Below are 10,136 nucleotides of genomic sequence, written 5' to 3' on the forward strand. Positions count from 1 at the left end.
TTCCTCCAGCCTGTTACACAGGAACAGGAGGAGACCATTCAGCCCCTTCTCCTCCAGCCTGTTACACAGGAACAGGAGGAGGCCATTCAGCCCCTTTGAGATTCGGTGCTATCCTTGGGTTTATTTACGAGCTGCACGTCGATGATGTGACTGTTCCTGTCCGCCGTCCCCAGCCCACCACCCCCCCACCCCTCCTCCCCAGCTCACCGCGCCGCGCCCCCCCCCCCGCCCCCTACCCCCTTACCGGCCCTCCCCTCCCCTCCGGGCCCCCTCACCTGTTTGTGTACTTTAGTAAGCTGATCCAGGTTGTTCTCCAGAAAGGAGATTTTCTGCTTTTGGGAGACGGTTCCCCCGGTATCGTCTGCTTCCTGCTCCACACTCTGGAGGGGGGGGGGAAACACGCACAGTCTCTGTGTCATTCATCCGTGGGACACGGGGCGTCGCTGGGCATGTGCCCCACCATTTATTGCCCATCCCGATAGTTGCCCCTCAGGGAGGGGCAGGTTGAGAGTCGACCACATTGGCTGTGGGGCTCTGGAGTCCCGTGTAGGCCCAGACCCGGATAAGGACGGCAGATTTCCTCCCCGAATGGGAACCAGATGGGTTTTTCCCCACAATCGTAGAATCCCAACAGTGCGGAAGGAGGCCGTTCGGCCCATCTAGTCTGCACCAACCAGAATCCCACCCAGACCCTATCCCCATAACTTCACACAATTACCCCTGCTAGTCCCCCTGACACTAAGGGGCAATTTAGCATGGCCAATCCACCCTAACCTACACATCTTTGGGACACTAAGGGGCAATTTAGCACGGCCAATCCACCCGAACCTACACATCTTTGGACACTAAGGGGCAATTTAGCACGGCCAATCCACCCTAACCTACACATCTTTGGACACTAAGGGACAATTTAGCATGGCCAATCCACCTAACCTACACATCTTTGGACACTAAGGGGCAACTTAGCATGGCCCAATGCACCCTAACCTGCACATCTTTGGACACTAAGGGACAATTTAGCATGGCCAATCCACCCTAACCTACACATCTTTGGACACTAAGGGACAATTTAGCACGGCCAATCCACCCTAACCTACACATCTTTGGACACTAAGGGACAATTTAGCATGGCCAATCCACCTAACCTACACATCTTTGGACGCTAAGGGGCAATTTAGCATGGCCCAATGCACCCTAACCTGCACATCTTTGGACACTAAGGGACAATTTAGCATGGCCAATCCACCCTAACCTACACATCTTTGGACACTAAGGGACAATTTAGCATGGCCAATCCACCCTAACCAGCACATCTTTGGACACTAAGGGACAATTTAGCATGGCCAATCCACCCTAACCTGCACATCTTTGGACACTAAGGGACAATTTAGCATGGCCAATCCACCCTAACCTACACATCTTTGGGACACTAAGGGACAATTTAGCACGGCCAATCCACCCTAACCTGCACATCTTTGGACACTAAGGGGCAATTTAGCATGGCCAATCCCCCCTAACCTACACATCTTTGGACACTAAGGGACAATTTAGCATGGCCAATCCACCCAACCTACACATCTTTGGACACTAAGGGACAATTTAGCATGGCCAATCCACCCTAACCTGCACATCTTTGGACACTAAGGGACAATTTAGCATGGCCAATCCACCCTAACCAGCACGTCTTTCAGACTGTGGGAGGTAACCGGAGCACCCGGAGGAAACCCACACAGACACGGGGAGAACGTGCAGATTCCACACAGACAGCGATCCAAGGCCGGATCGACAATGGGTCATCAGTAGATTCTTAATCCCAGATATTTTTTATCGAATTCAAATTCCAACCAATCTGCCGTGGGCAGGATTCGAACCCGGGTCCCCCCAGAACGTCAGCTGAGTTTAATTATTATAGAAATTATAGAAACCCTACAGTGCAGAAGGAGGCCATTCGGCCCATCGAGTCTGCACCGACCACAATCCCACCCAGGCCCTACCCCCACATATTTTACCCGCTAATCCCTCCAACCTACGCATCCCAGGACTCTAAGGGGCAATTTTTTTAACCTGGCCAATCAATCTAACCCGCACATCTTTGGACTGTGGGAGGAAACCGGAGCACCCGGAGCAAACCCACGCAGACACGGGGAGAACGTGCAAACTCCAACACAGACAGTGACCCGAGCCGGGAATCAAACCCGGGACCCTGGAGCTGTGAAGCAGCAGTGCTAACCACTGTGCTACCGTGCCGCCCCTGGATGAATAGTCCAGGGATAATACCACTGGGACATTGCCCGTCCATTAGGGGTGAGGTCACGCCTCTCACCACAGCTCAGGACGGTTTAGATAAGAAGCGTGGATCGGTTGTGCTTTTAGCGAAACTCAAATCCAAAAATAACATGTCCTTAAAAAAAGATTCACGAAGCTTCAGAAAGAATGGACGAATAAATCGCATTTAGATAGCACCTATCACATGATAAAACTTTCTCCATACAGGAGGGGGTTACAGGGATAGGGAGGGTGTGTAGGGGGGCTGGAGGAGGTTACAGAGATAGGGAGGGGGTGAAGGGGGGCTGGAGGAGGTTACAGAGATAGGGAGGGGGTGTAGGGGGCTGGAGGGGGTTACAGAGATAGGGAGGGGGTGTAGGGGGCTGGAGGAGGTTACAGAGATAGGGAGGGCGTGTAGGGGGGGCTGGAGGAGGTTACAGAGATAGGGAGGGGGTGTGGAGGGGCTGGAGGAGGTTACAGAGATAGGGAGGGGGTGTAGGGGGGGCTGGAGGAGGTTGCAGAGATAGGGAGCGGGTGTGGAGGGGCTGGAGGAGGGTACAGAGATAGGAAGGAGGTGTAGGGGGGCTGGAGGAGGTTACAGAGATAGGGAGGGGGTGTAGGGGGCTGCAGGAGGTTACAGAGATAGGGAGGGAGTGTGGAGGGGCTGGAGGAGGTTACAGAGATAGGGAGGGGGTGTAGGGGGCTGGAGGAGGTTACAGAGATAGGGAGGGGGTGTGGAGGGGCTGGAGGAGGTGACAGAGATAGGGAGCGGGTGTAGGGGGGCTGGAGGAGGTTACAGAGATAGGGAGGGGGTGTAGGGGGGCTGGAGGAGGTTACAGAGATAGGGAGGGGGTGTAGGGGGCTGGAGGAGGTTACAAAGATAGGGAGGGGGTGTGGAGGGGCTGGAGGAGGTGACAGAGATAGGGAGGGGGTGTAGGGGGGCTGGAGGAGGTTACAGAGATAGGGAGGGGGTGTAGGGGGGCTGGAGGAGGTTACAGAGATAGGGAGGGTGTGTAGGGGGCTGGAGGAGGTTACAGAGATAGGGAGGGGGTGTAGGGGGTTGGAGGAGGTTACAGAGATAGGGAGGGGGTGTAGGGGGGCTGGAGGAGGTTACAGAGATAGGGAGGGGGTGTAGGGGGCTGGAGGAGGTTACAGAGATAGGGAGGGGGTGTAGGGGGTTGGAGGAGGTTACAGAGATAGGGAGGGGGTGTAGGGGGGCTGGTGGAGGTCACAGAGATAGGGAGGGGGTGTAGGGGGGCTGGAGGAGGTTACAGAGATAGGGAGGGGGTGTAGGGGGGCTGGAGGAGGTTACAGAGATAGGGAGGGGGTGTAGGGGGGCTGGAGGAGGTTACAGAGATAGGGAGGGGGTGTAGGGGGCTGGAGGATGTTACAGAGATAGGGAGGGGGTGTAGGTGCTGGAGGAGGTTACAGAGATAGGGAGAGGGTGTAGGGGGGCTGGAGGAGGTTACAGAGATAGTGAGGGGGTGTAGGGGGCTGGAGGAGGTTACAGAGATAGGGAGGGGGGTGTAGGGGAGCTGGAGCAGGTTACAGAGATAGGGAGGGGGTGTAGGGGGCTGGAGGAGGTTACAGAGATAGGGAGGGGGTGTAGGGGGGCTGGAGGAGGTTACAGAGATAGGGAGGGGGTGTAGGGGGGCTGGAGGAGGTTGCAGAGATAGGGAGCGGGTGTGGAGGGGCTGGAGGAGGTTACAGAGATAGGGAGGGGGTGTAGGGGGCTGGAGGAGGTTACAGAGATAGGGAGGGGGTATTGGGGGCTGGAGGATGTTACAGAGATAGGGAGGGGGTGTAGGTGCTGGAGGAGGTTACAGAGATAGGGAGGGGGTGTAGGGGGCTGGAGGAGGTTACAGAGATCGGGAGGGGGTGTAGGGGGCTGGAGGAGGTTACAGAGATAGGGAGGGGATGGAGCGGGGCTGGAGAAGGTTACAGAGATAGGGAGGGGGTGTAGGGGCTGGAGGAGGTTACAGAGTTAGGGAGGGGGTGTAGGGGGGCTGGAGGGGGTTACAGAGATAGGGAGGGGGTGTAGGGGGCTGGAGGGGGTTACAGAGATAGGGAGGGGGTGTAGGGGGGACTGGAGGGGGTTACAGAGATAGGGAGGGGGTGTAGGGGGCTGGAGGAGGTTACAGAGATAGGGAGGGGATGTAGCGGGGCTGGAGAAGGTTACAGAGATAGGGAGGGGGTGTAGGGGCTGGAGGAGGTTACAGAGTTCGGGAGGGGGTGTAGGGGGGCTGGAGGGGGTTACAGACATAGGGAGGGGGTGTAGGGGGCACTGGAGGGGGTTACAGAGATAGGGAGGGGGTGTAGGGGGCTGGAGGAGGTTACAGAGATAGGGAGGGGGTGTAGGGGGACTGGAGGAGGTTACAGAGATAGGGAGGGGGTGTAGGGGGGCTGGAGGAGGTTACAGAGATAGGGAGGGGGGTGTAGGGGGGCTGGAGGAGGGTACAGAGACAGGGAGGGGGTGTAGGGGGGCTGGAGGAGGTTACTGAGATAGGGAGGGGGTGTAGGTGCTGGAGGAGGTTGCAGAGATAGGGAGCGGGTGTGGAGGGGCTGGAGGAGGTTACAGAGATAGGGAGGGGTGTGCAGGGAGCTGGAGGAGGTTACAGAGATAGGGAGGGGGTGTAGGTGCTGGAGGAGGTTGCAGAGATAGGGAGCGGTTGTGGAGGGGCTGGGGGAGGGTACAGAGATAGGGAGGGGGTGTCGGGGGCTGGAGGAGGTTACAGAGATAGGGAGGGGGTGTAGGGGGTTGGGGGAGGTTACAGAGATAGGGAGGGGGTGTAGGGGGGCTGGAGGAGGTTACAGAGATAGGGAGGGGGTGTAGGGGGGCTGGAGGAGGTTACAGAGATAGGGAGTGGGTGTAGGGGGCTGGAGGACGTTAAAGAGATAGGGAGGGGGTGTAGGGGGGCTGGAGGAGGTTACAGAGATAGGGAGGGGGTGTAGGGGGCTGGAGGAGGTGACAGAGATAGGGAGGGGGTGTAGGGGGGCTGGAGGAGGTGACAGAGATAGGGAGGGGGTGTAGGGGGGCTGGAAGAGGTTACAGAGATAGGGAGGGGGTGTAGGGGGGCTGGAGGAGGTGACAGAGATAGGGAGGGGGTGTAGGGGGGCTGGAGGAGGTTACAGAGATAGGGAGGGGGTGTAGGGGGGGCTGGAGGAGGTTACAGAGATAGGGAGGGGGTGTAGGGGGTGCTGGAGGAGGTTACAGAGATAGGGAGGGGGTGTAGGGGGGGCTGGAGGAGCTGACAGAGATAGGTAGGGGAGGTTGGTCTTGCTGAGAGGGAGGAGATGGGGTTGGAAGCTTGTCCTGCGGTTCTGTACGACACAGGGACCGAGGATGGAATGTTCCTCCCTCAGGTTCCCGGAGCTGAAGGCTGAAAAATCCGTGCTTGGGAATCAACTGCAGAGTAACGGGAACCATTTCTACACATACTGTGGTCTTGGCTCTGGCTGGGGGCCCCGGAATTACTGACCCACAGATCACTGAGCCTGGGGAAGGAGGTCCCAGGTCACTTACTTTTCTGACGCGTGTGGTGAGGTCTTGAACAAAAAGTTTCCGTAGGTTATGAAGAGTTTGGAGTTCTCGCGACTGCAAAGAGAGAGGGATAAAACACGGGGTTAGATACAGAGTAAAGCTCCCTCTACACTGTCCCCCCCATCAAACACTCCCAGGACAGGGACAGCACGGGGTTAGGGACAGAGTAAAGCTCCCTCTACACTGTCCCCATCAAACACTCCCAGGACAGGTACAGCACGGGGTTAGATACAGAGTAAAGCTCCCTCTACACTGTCCCCCATCAAACACTCCCAGGACAGGTACAGCATGGGGTTCGATACAGAGTAAAGCTCCCTCTACACTGTCCCCCCATCAAACACTCCCAGGACAGGTACAGCATGGGGTTAGATACAGAGTAAAGCTCCCTCTACACTGTCCCCCATCAAACACTCCCAGGACAGGTACAGCACGGGGTTAGATACAGAGTAAAGCTCCCTCTACACTGTCCCCCATCAAACACTCCCAGGACAGGTACAGCATGGGGTTAGATACAGAGTAAAGCTCCCTCTACACTGTCCCCCCATCAAACACTCCCAGGACAGGTACAGCACGGGGTTAGATACAGAGTAAAGCTTCCTCTCCACTGTCCCCATCAAACACTCCCAGGACAGGTACAGCACGGGGGTTAGACACAGAGTAAAGCTCCCTCTACACTGTCCCCCATCAAACACTCCCAGGACAAGTACAGCACGGGGTTAGATACAGAGTAAAGCTCCCTCTGCACTGTCCCCATCAAACACTCCCAGGACAGGTACAGCACGGGGTTAGATACCGGGTAAAGCTCCCTCTACACTGTCCCCATCAAACACTCCCAGGACAGGTACAGCACGGGGTTAGATACAGAGTAAAGCTCCCTCTACACTGTCCCCATCAAACACTCCCAGGACAGGTACAGCACGGGGTTAGACACAGAGTAAAGCTCCCTCTACACTGTCCCCCATCAAACACTCCCAGGACAAGTACAGCACGGGGTTAGATACAGAGTAAAGCTCCCTCGACACTGTCCCCCCATCAAACACTCCCAGGACAGGTACAGCACGGGGTTAGATACAGAGTAAAGCTCCCTCTACACTGTCCCCATCAAACACTCCCAGGACGGGTACAGCACGGGGTTAGATACAGAGTAAAGCTCCCTCTACACTGTCCCCCCATCAAACACTCCCAGGACAGGTACAGCACAGGGTTAGATACAGAGTAAAGCTCCCTCTACACTGTCCCCCCATCAAACACTCCCAGGACAGATACAGCACGGGGTTAGATACAGAGTAAAGCTCCCTCTACACTGTCCCCCATCAAACACTCCCCAGGACAGGTACAGCACGGGGTTAGATACAGAGTAAAGCTCCCTCTACACTGTCCCCCATCAAACACTCCCAGGACAGGTACAGCACGGGGTTAGATACAGAGTAAAGCTCCCTCTACACTGTCCCCCATCAAACACTCCCAGGACAGGTACAGCACGGGGTGAGATACAGAGTAAAGCTCCCTCTACACTGTCCCCCATCAAACACTCCCAGGACAGGTACAGCACGGTGTTAGATACAGAGTAAAGCTCCCTCTACACAGTCCCCCATCAAACACTCCCAGGACAGGTACAGCACGGGGTTAGATACAGAGTAAAGCTCCCTCTACACTGTCCCCCATCAAACACTCCCAGGGACAGATAGGGGGTCCCTCACACCGCAGTAGCTCCCTCCCCGGTTGCAGATGGTGAGATATTCAATACTTACGACAGTCTCCTCAAGACCTTTAAGATCCTGTTTGGATTGTTCGTGTTTGTCATGCAGAAATCTGCGGGGAAGATTAGAACACGCATGTCAGAGGCGTGGCTGTGCGTGTTACACACCTTCCCAAAGACCACCGAGTTCCCACTTCCCCCTCTGCCGAAACCCTCCTTCCACACCCCCTCCCTATCTCTGTAACCCCCTCCAGCCCCCTACACCCCCCTCCCTATCTCTGTAACCTCCTCCAGCCCCCTACACCCCCTCCCTATCTCTGTAACCTCCTCCAGCCCCCCTGCACCCCCTCCCTATCTCTGTAACCTCCTCCAACCCCCCTACACCCCCCTCCCTATCTCTGTAACCTCCTCCAACCCCCCTACACCCCCTCCCTATCTCTGTAACCTCCTCCAACCCCCCTACACGCCCTCCCTATCTCTGTAACCTCCTCCAGCCCCTACACCCCCTCCCTATCTCTGTAACCTCCTCCAGCCCCCCTACACCCCCTCCCTATCTCTGTAACCTCCTCCAGCCCCCTACACCCCCTCCCTATCTCTGTAACCTCCTCCAGCCCCCCTACACCCCCTCCCTATCTCTGTAACCTCCTCCAGCCCCACTACACCCCCTCCCTATCTCTGTAACCTCTTCCAGCCCCTACACCCCCTCCCTATCTCTGTAACCCCCTCCAGCCCCCTACACCCCCTCCCTATCTCTGTAACCCCCTCCAGCCCCCTACACCCCCTCCCTATCTCTGTAACCTCCTCCAGCCCCCTACACCTCCTCCCTATCTCTGTAACCTCCTCCAGCCCTCTACACCCCCTCCCTATCTCTGTAACCTCCTCCAGCCCCCCTACACCCCCCTCCCTATCTCTGTAACCTCCTCCAACCCCCCTACACCCCCTCCCTATCTCTGTAACCTCCTCCAGCCCCCTGCACCCCCTCCCTATCTCTGTAACCTCCTCCAGCCCCCTGCACCCCCTCCCTATCTCTGTAACCTCCTCCAGCCCCCCTACACCCCCCTCCCTATCTCTGTAACCTCCTCCAGCCCCCCTACACCCCCTCCCTATCTCTGTAACCTCCTCCAACCCCCCTACACCCCCCTCCCTATCTCCTGTAACCTCCTCCAACCCCCCTACACCCCTCCCTATCTCTGTAACCTCCTCCAACCCCCCCTACACGCCCTCCCTATCTCTGTAACCACCTCCAGCCCCCCCTACACCCCCCTCCCTATCTCTGTAACCTCCTCCAGCCCCCCTACACCCCCTCCCTATCTCTGTAACCTCCTCCAGCCCCCCTACACCCCCTCCCTATCTCTGTAACCACCTCCAGCCCCCCCTACACCCCCTCCCTATCTCTGTAACCTCTCCAGCCCCCCTACACCCCCTCCCTATCTCTGTAACCTCCTCCAGCCCCCTACACCCCTCCCTATCTCTGTAACCTCCTCCAGCCCCCTACACCTCCTCCCTATCTCTGTAACCTCCTCCAACCCCCCTCCACCCCCTCCCTATCTCTGTAACCTCCTCCAGCCCCCTACACCCCTCCCTATCTCTGTAACCTCCTCCAGCTCCCCAACACCCCCTCCCTATCTCTGAAACCTCCTCCAGCCGCCCAACACCCCCTCCCTATCTCTGAAACCTCCTCCAGCCCCCTTACACCCCCTCCCTATCTCTGTAACCTCCTCCAGCCCCTACCCCCCTCCCTATCTCTGTCACCTCCTCCAGCCCCCTACACCCCCTCCCTATCTCTGTAACCTCACTCCAGTCCCCTACACCCCCTCCCTATCTCTGTCACCTCCTCCAGCCCCCCTACACCCCCTCCCTATCGCTGTAACCTCCTCCAGCCCCCTACACCCCCCTCCCTATCTCTGTAACCTCCTCCAGCCCCCCTACACCCCCCTCCCTATCTCTGTAACCTCCTCCAGCCCCCTACACCCCCTCCCTATCTTTGTAACCTCCTCCAGCCCCCCTACACCCCCTCCCTATCTCTGTAACCTCCTCCAACCCCCTACACCCCCTCCCTATCTCTGTAACCTCCTCCAACCCCCCTACACCCCCTCCCTATCTCTGTAACCTCCTCCAGCCCCCCTACACCCCACTCCCCTATCTCTGTAACCTCCTCCAGCCCCCTACACCCCCCTCCCTATCTCTGTAACCTCCTCCAGCCCCCCTACACCCCCTCCCTATCTCTGTAACCTCCTCCAGCCCCCCTACACCCCCTCCCTATCTCTGTAACCTCCTCCAGCCCCCTACAACCCCCTCCCTATCTCTGTAACCTCCTCCAGCCCCCCTACACCCCCTCCCTATCTCTGTAACCTCCTCCAGCCCCCTACACCCCCTCCCTATCCCTGTAACCCCCTCCAGCCCCCTACACCCCCCTCCCTATCTCTGTAACCCCCTCCAGCCCCCTACACCCCCTCCCTATCTCTGTAACCCCCTCCAGCCCCCTACACCTCCTCCCTATCTCTGTAACCTCCTCCAGCCCCCTACACCCCCTCCCTATCTCTGTAACCTCCTCCAGCCCTCTACACCCCCTCCCTATCTCTGTAACCTCCTCAGCCCCCTACACCCCTCCCTATCTCTGTAACCTCCTCC

General features: G+C 57.6%; 1 long non-coding RNA gene across 1 annotated transcript; it reads right to left on the minus strand.

The window, feature by feature from the left end:
* Nucleotides 1-280: 280 nt before the first annotated feature.
* LOC144490615 (uncharacterized) lies at nt 281-7,618 on the minus strand. The gene is made up of 3 exons (XR_013497306.1): nt 7,558-7,618; nt 5,789-5,860; nt 281-380 (listed from the first exon to the last, which is right to left on the minus strand). It is a non-coding gene; the product is annotated as an uncharacterized LOC144490615 (long non-coding RNA).
* Nucleotides 7,619-10,136: the final 2,518 nt, after the last annotated feature.

This window comes from Mustelus asterias, unplaced genomic scaffold (genome assembly GCF_964213995.1).
Source record: "Mustelus asterias unplaced genomic scaffold, sMusAst1.hap1.1 HAP1_SCAFFOLD_3505, whole genome shotgun sequence".
NCBI classification, from domain to species: Eukaryota; Metazoa; Chordata; class Chondrichthyes; order Carcharhiniformes; family Triakidae; genus Mustelus; species Mustelus asterias.